The sequence below is a fragment of the Nelumbo nucifera genome, chromosome 4 (genome assembly GCF_055504915.1).
Source record: "Nelumbo nucifera cultivar China Antique chromosome 4, China Antique-T2T, whole genome shotgun sequence".
NCBI lineage: Eukaryota > Viridiplantae > Streptophyta > Magnoliopsida > Proteales > Nelumbonaceae > Nelumbo > Nelumbo nucifera.
This window is the reverse complement of record NC_142652.1, coordinates 55,192,689-55,205,833: the sequence shown is the minus strand read 5'-3', so window position 1 is coordinate 55,205,833 and position 13,145 is coordinate 55,192,689. Positions and strand designations below refer to the sequence as shown.

Genomic DNA, 13,145 nt, shown 5'->3' with positions numbered 1-13,145 from the left:
TCATGTTACTTACATAGATATGGCTTTTAATCTATGTTTCATTTCCATTTATTCATCTTCGAGATTTCCCTCCTATCTCAGTGACGGAGACTATGAATTATGTCTCTAGAAATGTGGGAAATCACATAGGGTGCATGGAGCCAACTATTTCAGCTGCATAACCCCACCACCTTTCTATGAAGGATCATATCCACTCATTGTATAAGCTTTCCCTGTGGCCTCTGTCAGACAAGGTTCATGGCCATTTAGGTTAAACCTTTCTGTCTAGTGAGTGCTCATCCATCATATTCGTGAATGCCAAGGTACTGTGAGAGAGTCTTCCATTTTAGGAGAGGCCCCTCTTATATCAGCCTATAACGCCCCTATCATCTTATGAAACATTCCAATAGATCCAACAACAAATGGATAGCCCAATTTTATGGTGCATTTCCTCATTACTGAATGACCCATCTTCATGCTAATGATGGAAGGCCTTCAGAGAGTTCATCATATGAATCTCCCTATCACATGCACTCATATCTCAGGAGGGAACAAAAGTTACGCCTTAGTTTAATTTAGGTCATACCAAAGTGACTCCCACTGACTTTCATAAAGCCAGATTTCGGTGGGCCCTAAATGACTAGGGTTCCACACGGTTCCTCTTGAGGAGGTTTGGGGCCCACCACAAAGGGAGATCATCCAATGATCTTTAGGGACACCATTGCAATGTTGTGCATTCAGCCATGGTGTGCACAAGAGCCACTATCATATCAGCATAGGCCAAGTACTTATGGCCCATGAACGATGCACATCACACATCCATACATCACATGCAGGGATAAAATTGATCCAATCAATTAATATTTGTAAAACTCATTATTAAAGCCCATAATAATCCATAATATTACTGATTAAAATTATCTAGGTATATGGGCTGAATAGCAAAGAACAGTTCAGCCCATATAGCTTTTATGCAGTTAATGGTCTTAAGCAGTTTTAACACATTAAAACTGGGCTTTACAGGTGTGGGCCAAATTCAATCTTGCAATTAACTATCAATCCCTTGATCCAAGAGTGAAAAATAGGGCTAAGAACAGCCCCCATCGGACCACAAATTCAGTCCAACCAGTTTGGTCCAATCTGGTTTGAATGAGTCTAGGGTTTGATTTTTAATTCAAAATTTTAATTCAAGAATTGATCTTAAATTAAATTACTGATAAAAGACATTCAAGAATCAGTACTAGGGCTGTTCGCAGATCTACTACCTGCAAAACAGATGTTAGATTACAGTTTGCAGTTTCTCAAACTGCAAATCATAGATGGCGAAACCCTAATCTGCGAAATCTCCTCCTTCTGTGCAATCAGCTTCGATCTTGATTGAAATAAAATGGAAAACCCTAATTTTCTATTAATATTACATCAAATCGAATTCCTATACATTCAGTCTAGAAAATAAAATAAAAAAAATTACAAACAGGAATGTAAAAGAACTGGAAAGCGCAAATTTCTTGCGCCAATCAAGAATCCGATCTCCACCATACGAACAACCCATAAATCAAGATAAATATAAAGAACAATTCTAAATATAAATTATATTTAAATGATTTAATTTCAGATCAATCGCACTTAATCTGGGAACTAATTTCCTAGAAAATCTCTTATGTGCACAAATAGGGTAGAACTCCATCTGCCTATTTGTGCAGTTTCAGATCTGATCAATTTTGGTTCAAGATTTGAACCTGGCTCTGATATCCCTGAAGGGATGAGAGATCCATCATATGGATAGCCGAACCCTACAGGTAGGTTGGGTGAAATTTCAAAAATTTCTCTCCCATGTGGGAATCACATTCCCTATTTTAGAAAACTACATTTTCAAGGATCAATCTTGAACCCTAAACCAGACTAGATCTGAAACCAAAAGGTAGGAGAGGGAAGTACTTGATACGGAGTAGCAGTAACTCCCAAAGAATGTGTTCACCGCCAAGGAAAATGCCAAAGACTGCTCCCATTGAAGATGACACAGCGTAGGGTGAAGCAGAATCAGCAGGTAGTTCTTCAGCTAGAACCGAACTCTTCAGCAAGAATTCGATGGAGGGTGAGTGAGCATGACTTCAAATCAGTTTTTCTCCAAAAACTAATATCGAGAACCTTTCTTGATTCCTCCTACAGGTGGAGATCAAACTGGCAATAGCGACTGCAATAGAAGAAGGCAAGAGCAGAATATGGCGTCAATCCAACAGTAGCTGTCTTCTCTCTTGTATTAGTAATCTGATTGGGTGAACTGGGGTTCTCCCTTCTCCTCTATTTATAGCCTTAATGAGAGCTTTTCCTAATCCCATTAAGAGTTTCCTAATCCAAACCTTGTATTTGGATTTGGACTCTCTTTAAAAGATAAGGATAATCCCTTATCTTATCTGCAGATAAACATCAGCCCTCATAATCTAATTATGAGTTTCCCAATCCAAATATTTATTTGGATCTGGACTCTCTGAGTGGATAGGGATAACTCCCTTATCCTATCTGTTGATCAAAATCACAAAATTGCCCCTCTTTAATTAATCATATTAAACCAATTCGAATTGGGCTTTAGGCCCATTAAGTCCTTGTGCTCTCTTATCCTCCAAACAGCTGCCCAATTGGGTATCCTTGTATGGCGTGGGACCCAAACATTGATCTACACATCAGCCACATGGGTTCAACCAAGCCAAGGCATGACTGAATTCACTGTAGGAAACAGTGAACCCCTGAGTCCATCACCATGGGCTCTTAATGGGCCCAACTTTTACACTAAATGCTCCCTGGGTCAAGCCACCTTGTTAAAACCCAAGGACTGTGGGCAGATGCAAGATTATCCCATGATGAGAATAAAATTTGTCATATCTTTATCCCTCAATATTCAGTATTTTACACTTAATTGGTACCTAATTGGACTCATTACTCTTGTGTTTCGATTCAGGGCAAGCAAAAAGGCGATTGGAAGAAAATATGGCTAATCGGATGATTTTGCACAGTTTCGGCACCGATCAGTGATCTGGGCATAACTCTCAATTCCGGACTCTGATTTGGACAATTCAAGAAGCACTGGAAAGATAAGGAAAGGCCCACAACTTCTACGTTTTGGGTTTCTATAGATTTGGTCCCCATCAAAGAAGAAATTGGGCCCAAAGTCGGAGCAATTTCGTAGCAAGGCCCATTTCACAAGCTAAAGCCCATTTCGTAGAAGAGTCTTGAAGCAAGCCCGAATTGTTAAAGAAGCCCAGTTCGAATTCAAGATCCAAGAGTCTCATTAGAATAGAAGTTGAATGTAATCTCAATAAAAGAGTTTTATCAGATTTAAATTTTCAAATTGTAATCCTAGAAAGATAAGAGATAAGAGTTAGGTAGGATAAGTTCAAATTAGACTAGGACTTTCCAGTTTGAGGATAATCTCCTTAAGGGAGTTGGAGAGCAGCCCTCTCCCCAAACCTATATAAAGGGGGGCGGACCAGCACCCAAGGCATCAATTCCTTGAAGAGAGCTTCAGTTTTCAGAGAGAGAAATTAGCAACCAAGGAGGAAGAAGCAAGAGTTCGCCCCTCCCCCCCCCCCCCCCCCCTTTCTCATCTGGAATCTGTGATTTCATCATGAAGTGTCTGTAAGTTTTTATTTCTGGTTAAAGGGTTAGGGAAGCCTTGATTCTGTAACATTGTGAGATCTAATTGATTTTTATTTCAGTTCATTGTTTATGGGTATTCATATGTTTTCTGCGAATTAACTGTGAGGATTATTTTCGTTGATTAAGCAAGAAGGGCCCCTTGCTCATTCAATGGAAATAATCTATGGCCGATTGAACCTCCAGTTTCGTATATGATTGGTAGGTTCGATCAGGGTGGCAACTAACAGAAATTGATTGCAAAAAAGTTTTCGATCTATGTTAGGAAAAGGTATGATCTGGTTTAAACGGTCCGAGCTTGTGAGATCGCTGACTAGAATTGAGTCTCTCCACCCTTAATGCTATTAATAGGTTAAATCCTAAGAGCTTGTTTAGGATTGCCTATTAATAAGGGAAGCAATCAATGAGCTTGTTTTGGTTGTCAAATAATAAGAGTAGAGGCTACCCGTTAGAGCTAGTTAATAGCTATAACCAATTTATTCATAAACATATGAATCTATCTTGCATCAAGGATCAATGCTACGAATCAAAGTTGAACTTGTCCCTTCAACCGGAAGTTTTCCCCCATCGATTTAATCTTTTGTTTTCTGTTATTTTCTGCTATTTACTAATTTTCCTTAGCTTTACAACCCCTCTTAATCCATCTACCTGGAAATAAATCCACCCAATCCCTGTGGAGAACGACCTTGCTCATCACTATCTGCAAATTATTAACCCAGAGCAAGACTATTTATCTTTGGTTGAATTTGACACCCACCAAATTTTTTCGCCGTTGCCGGGGATTGGCGTCCTAAGTCGGTTTATTTCCTTTTGATTGGTTTATGCCTCGCTCTTCTCATGTAGGTGAACTCCACTACGACCCTGAGATCGAGAACACAGTTCGCCGCTTGAGGAAAGAAGCCAAGCAACGCCGCAACCAATCAGCATCGCTCCCAACTTCCGGGGTGAAGTTGGCTGCAGAAATCATTGAGCCATCCAACCATCCTGAAGAGGAAGTTATGGCCAATAATGAAGAGAGAACCCTTAGAGAACTAGCCGCACTAGATCTGCACCAACAACCTCTCTGCACTAAATATGCAGATCTAGCGGTACCCTTCGAACTCAAATCTGGTCTTATACACTTACTCCCTACTTTTTGTGGAGTTACAGGTGAAGACCCTCACCAACACCTAAAAGAATTCAAGGTAGTATGCTCAAGCATGAAGCCTCAAGGTGTTACCGAGGAACAAATCAAATTGTGCGCCTTTCCTTTTCTCATTAACTGATAAAGCTAAGGATTGTCTTTACTACCTACCCTCCGGTTCCATCACCACATGGAATGATATGAAAAGGCAAATCCTTGAGAAGTTCTTCCCTGCTTCCCGAGCTGCTAACATCAGAAAGGAGATCTGTCATATAAGAGAATTCAGCGGGGAAACGCTCTACGAATACTGGGAGAGATTCAAGCAACTATGTGCCAGCTGTCTGCAACATCAAATTCCAGACCAGCTCCTTATCCAATATTTTTACGAAGGGTTACTACCAATGGATAGGAGTATGATCGATGTAGCAAGCGGAGGAGTGTTGGTGAACAAAACTCCTACACAAGCAAGAGAATTGATCTCAAACATGGCCACCAACTCTCAACAGTTCGGCTATAGGCTCAACCCTCCAGCAACCCATGCTAACGAGGTAAACATCTCCTCCCTAGAACAGAAAATTGCAAGCCTAACCTCCCTTGTCTGTCAAATGGTCATAGGTAATACACAAACGGTGAAGTCTTGCGGGATTTCTTCAACTTCGGGACATCCAACTGACATGTGCCCTACGCTTCAAGATGAACCTTACGAACAAGCTAATGTTGTTGGAGGATTCCTGCAAAAGAGATACAATCCCTACTCGAATACCTACAATGCAGGATGGAGGGATCATCCCAACCTTAACTATAGAACCAAGCCCTTCGGCTTCCAACATCAGCATCAAGCTAGGCTGTTGGTTCCACCATATTCATCCTCTTCCAATCTAGGTATGTCTCTCGATGAAATTGTGAAAGCCCTTGCAACTAATACTCAACAATTTCAATAGGAGACGAGGATAAGCATCCGAAACCTGGAGAATCAAGTCAGCCAGTTAGCAATGGCTATGAGTCGAATGGAATCCCAATCATTAGGGAAGCTACCTTCCCAGACCACGACCAACCCAAAACAGAATGCTAGCACTATCACATTGAGAAGTGGGAAGGAGCTGAATGAACCCAATCAAGAAGCATCCAAGGATACAACAAAAAAGGAGACACCATCTCCCCAAACGGATTCAAGCGGAAAGCCACCCCAAGCCATAGTCATTGCTCTACCTTTTCCTAGCCGATTCACGAGATCCAAGAAGGAGGAGCAAGACAAGGACATTCTCGAGACATTCTGCAAAGTTGAGGTAAACATCCCCCTCCTTGATGCAATTAAGCAAGTACCCCGCTATGTCAAATTTCTCAAGGAGTTGTGCACTACTAAGAGAAGGCTGAAAGGCGATGAGAAAGTCCATATAGGAGAAAATGTTTCAGCCATTCTCCAGAAAAGACTACCCCCTAAATGCAAGGATCTAGGTATGTTCACCATTCCCTATAAAATAGGAAATGTCCATATCGAAAAAGCTATGCTAGACCTAGGAGTTTCGATAAATGTCATGCCCCATTCTATTTACACAACCATGAATCTCGGACCATTAAAAGAAACAGGCGTGATATTACAGCTTGCTTATCGATCTACTACATACCCAAAGGGAGTCTTGGAGGACGTTCTAGTCCAAGTTAATAATTTGGTCTTTCCTGCCGATTTTTATGTGATCGACACGGAAGAAGATAATTCTTCCAACTCGACTCCAATCTTGTCGGGAAGACCCTTTCTTAAGACGTCCAAAACAAAAATCGATGTGCACAAGGGGACACTTACTATGGAATTCGATGGTGAAATTATTAAATTTAATATCTATGATGCTATGAGATACCCTAATGATGCGCATTCCATTTTTTCTATAGACGTTATTAACTCTTTAGTGCAGCAAAATTTTGAGCTAGATGATGAAGACACACTGAAAGTTGCACTTAACAATGGGCCTAATCGACCGCAACGAGCAAAGCAGAAGTTTATGCTGAATTCGGAACTGCAAACTTTGACTTCTGAACTGAACTCTTTTGAATTTGCTCATAATTCTTCTTTCATTAGTTTGCCCCTATCTCACACAAGACTCTTTCCATCTATTGTGCAGGCACCCCAGCTGGAGCTGAAATCATTGCCAAAGCACCTTAAGTACATGTTCCTAGGCAAGGGGGAGACACTACCCGTGATAGTTTCCTCCAAACTCGATGCATTGGAAGAAAGGAAACTGATTCAAGCACTTAAGGAACGCAAGGAAGCGATCGGATGGACTGTAGCTGATATCAAGGGGATAAGCCCATCTACCTGTATGCACAAAATACTCTTGGAAGAAGACTCCAAACTGCAATCGGAGCCCAACGCCGATTAAACCCACCGCTGATGGAGGTAGTGAAGAAAGAAGTTTTAAAACTTCTAGATGTCGGGATAATCTATCCCATTTCAGACAGTAAGTGGATAAGTCCGGTACAAGTAGTCCCAAAGAAAACATGTATAACTATAGTCGAAAATCAAGACGGTGAGTTAGTGTCTACCCGAATTCAAAATGGGTGGCGGGTGTGTATAGATTATCGGAAGCAGAATTCGTTAACCCGAAAAGATCACTTCCCGCTCCCTTTTATTGATCAAATGCTTGAAAGACTAGCTGGCAAATCTCATTACTGTTGTCTTGACGGTTATTCAGGGTTTCATCAAATTCCAGTTGCACTTGAGGACCAAGAAAAGACTACCTTCACCTGCCCCTTTGGTACGTTCGCTTATCGGCGTATGCCATTCGGTCTCTGCAATGCCCCCGCCACATCCCAAAGATGTATGGTTAGTATATTTTCAGATTATGTGGAAAGCATTATAGAGGTATTTATGGACGATTTCACAGTGTATGGGGATTCTTTTGATTCAGCTTAACTAACCTTACAAAGGTACTTGAAAGGTGCATAGAAAAGAACCTCGTGCTGAATTATGAAAAATGCCATTTCATGGTCGACCAGGGCATCATTCTAGGGAATGTAGTCTCTTCTAAGGGAATCGAAGTTGATAAAGAAAAAGTAGATGTTATTAAATCCCTACCCTATCCCACGAACATTCGGGAAGTTCGCTCTTTCCTTGGACATGCAGGATTCTATCGGAGATTCATCAAGGATTTCTCCAAGATAACACGCCCCTTATGTAATTTACTCCAAAAAGATGTGATGTTTGATTTTGATGAAGGGTGCAGGGCAGCCTTTGATAAGCTGAAGGAATCGTTGACTTCAGCCCCGGTCATCTAGCCACCAAATTGGGATCTTCCCTTCGAGATTATGTGCAACGCAAGCAATTATGCCATCAGTGCTGTTATGGGACAGAGGGTTGGAAGAGCCGCTCATGCAATATATTATGCTTCGAGGACCCTTGATGTTGCCCAATGCAATTATTCAACAACAGAGAAGGAACTCTTGGCTGTAGTTTTTGCCTTAGAAAAATTCCATTCATATTTAATGGGTACTAAGGTGATTGTTTATTCTGATCATGTAGCCCTAAAATATTTGCTCGCCATGAAAGAAGCAAAGTCGAGGCTTATCCGCTGGATTCTCCTGCTACAAGAATTTAACCTTGAAATCCGCAACAAGAAGAGTGCAGAAAATTTGGTTGCAGACCATCTTAGTAGGCTGACTACAAGTGAAGAGGCAACATCCTTGAAAGACGAGTTCCCAGACGAGCACCTTTTCGCGATTCAAGAAGGAACTCCATGGTACGCAGATATTGTTAATTATTTGGTTACTAGAACCATACCAGGAGAATTAACAAGGGCTCAAAGAGATAAGGTAAAAAGTGATGCTAAGTACTACATCTGGGATGACCCATATCTATGGAAGCAATGCTCCGATCAGGTCCTTCGAAGGTGTGTGTCCAACCCCAAAATCCCCTCCATTCTTCACTTCTGCCATTAATATGCCTGTGGGGGCCATTTTGGCCCAAAGAGGACCGCATGAAAGATACTGGAGTGCGGATTATTCTGGCCTACCCTATTTCGTGATGCTTACATGATCTGCAAGGCCTGTGAACAATGCCAAAAGACAGGTAACTTAAGCCATAAAGATCAAATGCCACTTACCCCTATACTGATATGTGAAATATTTGATGTATGGGGTATAGATTTCATGGGCCCATTCCCTTCCTCTTTCGGTAATGTTTACATCCTACTAGTTGTAGATTATGTTTCGAAATGGGTAGAAGCTAAAGCTATCCGGACTGACCATGCTAAAGTTGTTGTAGATTTTGTCAAGTCCCACATTTTTTCCAGGTTCGGAATGCCCAGGGTGATAATAAGTGACCGAGGCACTCACTTCTGCAACCGAGTGGTGGAAGTTCTATTCAAAAAATACAATATCACCCATCAAATTTCCACTGCATACCACCCACAAACAAGTGGACAAGCTGAGGTGTCCAATAGGGAGATCAAGTCCATACTTGAAAAAACGGTTGACCCCAGAAGGAAGAATTGGAGTTTGAAACTCAACAATGCACTATGGGCTTATCGCACAACCTACAAAATTCCTATAGGTATGTCTCCCTACCGTTTGGTATTCGGCAAGCCATGTCATCTCCCTATCGAACTGGAACATAAAGCATACTAGGTGGTCAAACAATGCAACATGCGCATGGATGAAGCAGGAGAACAGAGGAAGTTGTAGCTACAAGAACTAGAAGAGATCCGCAACGACGCTTATGAGAGCTCTCAAATCTACAAGGAGAAGACAAAGGCCTTTCATGACAAGTCGATTTCAAGGAAAGATTTCACAGTTGGTCATAAAGTTCTTCTTTTCCATTTTAGGCTTAAACTCTTTCCCGGTAAGTTGCGATCTCAGTGGGTTGGACCTTTCACTGTTACTGACGTCTTACCTTATGGAGCAGTTGAGATTTAGAGTCTGACCACAGCCAAGAGGTTCAAAGTAAATGGGCACCGTCTAAAACCTTTTTATGAAGGATTTCAGGTATACAATGTGGAGGAGGTATCTCTCGAAAGTCCGATCTATACGGAGTAAGGCATGAAACTCTGTCTCCCCACCCACCTTCCACCGCATTAGGGAAGTTTGTTTTTTTTCCTTCTTCTTGTTTTTGCATTTATCGTTTAGTAGTTTCCATCTTTTATTAATTTTTAAGTGTGGGGGGGGGGAGTACAGGCTTTAATCATTTTATTTCAGTTCAAAAAAAAAACTCGACTCTTTTAAACTCAATTGAAACAATATTTTGGAAAATTCTTGTGAACCTAGTAATGGGGTACAATTAAGAAGTGCACAACCTATCTAAGGCCATTCCCTTTGAAGCTAGTCCTAAATTCAGGTTTAAGTAAATGGGGCAAACATTGCTACAATTGGTAGGATGGAGCATAAAATGCACCTACCGATTAAGTAATCTGATGGTAAGATGGAGCATAAAATGCACCTACCAGCCAAGTCATCTGATAGTAGGACGGAGCATAAAATGCACCTACTAGCTAGCAATTCAAACAGTAAGACAGAGAATAAAATGCACCTACTGACCAAGTAATCCAAGAGTGAGATGGAGCATAAAATGCACTCACTTCTTCAGAAGAAAAACAAAGAAAACAAAAAGAGAGAGAAGAGAAAGATATTTTCCCTAGTTTACTACCTGGTTTGTAGTAGCAAAATTGGATTGACTGATGCATGAGTCGTGTATAACTTGCTTGTGCTCATTTAAAGGTTCACAATAATTAACCTAGAATATTTTTGGAGAAAGATGAAGGAGAGTTGAGTTTAAAAATTGGTAGGATAGCTAGTTTGTTCTTGTTCTATTTTTACTTGAATTTTGACTTGCCCGAGGACGGGCAAGGTTTAAGTGTGGGGGGATTTGATGAGAATAAAATTTGTCATATCTTTATCCCTCAATATTCAGTATTTTACACTTAATTGGTACCTAATTGGACTCATTACTCTTGTATTTCGATTCAGGGCAAGCAAGAAGGCGATTGGAAGAAAACAAGGCTAATCGGATGATTTTGCACAGTTTCGGCACCGATTAGTGATCTGGGCATAACTCTCAGTTCCAGACTCCGATTTGGACAATTCAAGAAGCACTGGAAAGATAAGGAAAAGTCCCACAACTTATATATTTTGGGTTTCTACAGATTCTATCCGAAGCAAAGAAGAAATCGGGCCCAAAGTCGGAGCAATTTCGTAGCAAGGCCCATTTCACAAGCTGAAGCCCATTTCGCAGAAGAGTCTTGAAGCAAGCCCGGATTGTTAAAGAAGCCCAATTCGAATTCAAGATCCAAGAGTCCCATTAGAATAGAAGTTGAATGTAATCTCAATAAAAGAGTTTTATCAGATTTAAATTTTCAAATTGTAATCCTAGAAAGATAAGAGATAAGAGTTAGGTAGGATAAGTTCAAATTAGACTAGGACTTTCCAATTTGAGGATAATCTCCTTAAGGGAGTTGGAGAGCAGTCCTCTCCCCAAACCTATATAAAGGGGGGTGGACCAGCACCCAAGGCATCAATTCCTCGAAGAAAGCTTCAGTCTTCAAAGAGAGAAATCAGCAACAAAGGAGGAAGAAGCAAGAGTTCGCCCCCCCCCCCCTCCCCCTTTCTCATCTGGAAGCTGCAATTTCATCATGAAGTGTCTGTAAGTTTTTATTTCTGGTTAAAGGGTTAGGGAAGCCTTGATTCTGTAACATTGTGAGATCTAATTGATTTTTATTTCAGTTCATTGTTTATGGGTATTCATATGTTTTCTGCGAATTAACTGTGAGGATTATTTTCATTGATTAAGCAAGAAGGGCCCCTTGCTCATTCAATGGAAATAATCTATGGCCGATTGAACCTCCAGTTTCGTATATGATTGGTAGGTTCGATTAGGGTGGCAACTAACAGAAATTGATTGCAAAAAAGTTTTCGATCTATGTTAGGAAAATGTATGATCTGGTTTAAACGGTCCGAGCTTGTGAGATCGCTGAGCAGAATTGGGTCTCTCCACCCTTAATGCTATTAATAGGTTAAATCCTAAGAGCTTGTTTAGGACTGCCTATTAATAAGGGAAGCAATCAATGAGCTTGTTTTGGTTGTCGAATAATAAGAGTAGAGGCTGCCTGTTAGAGCTTGTTAATAGCTATAACCAATTTATTCATAAACATATGAATCTATCTTGCATCAAGGATCAATGCTACGAATCAAAGCTGAACTTGTCCCTTCAACCAAAAGTTTTCTCCCATCAATTTAATCTTTTGTTTTCTGTTATTTTCTGCTATTTACTGGTGATCAACAGTTCATTGCATTTATAGTTATGGCCACCATTCGAAGGGGACCCATGTGTGCATGCAGACAAGGACGCATGAGGTTATTTACGACAAAAACTAAGAAAAATTATAGAAGATGGTTTTATTAATGTCCTACTGGTGACGTACGAAACCAACATAGAAAGAAAATATCTGTGAGCAATTATATGTATCATGAAAAAAGGAATAATAATACAACTTCATATGGACAGATAGTTATACCGCAGAGTAACCTAAAGTACACATCATTGCGCAACACAATATTTCTCCTGGCAATGCGGATTATAAGAGGGAAAATGTTGTTGCACTTGGAGCCTGTGCATGTTGTTGTGGCATGATGTGTTTCATCATTTCGATGATGTTTTTAATTATTATTTTATTAGCCTGGATATGATTTGTAGGGACACTCACGTTTTGCAAACTTTGGACATGTTTTTAATTATTATTTTGATGATGTCTTTTGTAGTGATACATCTAGATATACAATATCATATTGGGGTTTTATAAAATTAAAGTGCATATAAAATACAAGTTTGATAGATAGGACTGCATGAAAAATGACATATGGGTCCCACCCATGGAAAATCCATATGGGAACTATATAGTGTTATTCACAATTAGGGCAGGATAATGGTAACTATATGTGGGGTCCACTTATGGTAATTGTAGGTGGGACCCACAAACACCAGAAGGACTGCCATGTATGTGAATGGGAATCACCCATGCTGGGTCAAGTGTCATATATGCACTGACTAGCCCAGATCAGCAATGTGCATATCCTGGCATTGCAAAATGGTCTTCGAGTTGTGGTCTTCTAACAACTGTATGAATAATGACTAACTAAACAATCCTTGGGCTGTTAAGATCTATATGCAAAACTCATATCGTCTTTTGGTTGTCAGGTCTTTAGGAAGATCTTTCAAAAAAGACTTGCCAAACGACTCCTTATTTAATTGACCTTCCATTAGTTGACAGTGGAAAGTGACAGTTCTGACCCTACTGTCAATTTGAATAAACTTAATCAAAAGAAAATAAAAATAAAAAACATCCATTTTGCCCCTAATAAGACATGAGTGACCACACTATTCAGCTTTATTTGGTTAATTTTGTTTTTGTGC

General features: G+C 40.3%; 1 pseudogene; it reads left to right on the top strand.

Annotated features, from left to right (window-relative positions):
* Window positions 1-5,745: 5,745 nt before the first annotated feature.
* Window positions 5,746-9,658, top strand: LOC148800526 (uncharacterized; annotated as a pseudogene).
* Window positions 9,659-13,145: the final 3,487 nt, after the last annotated feature.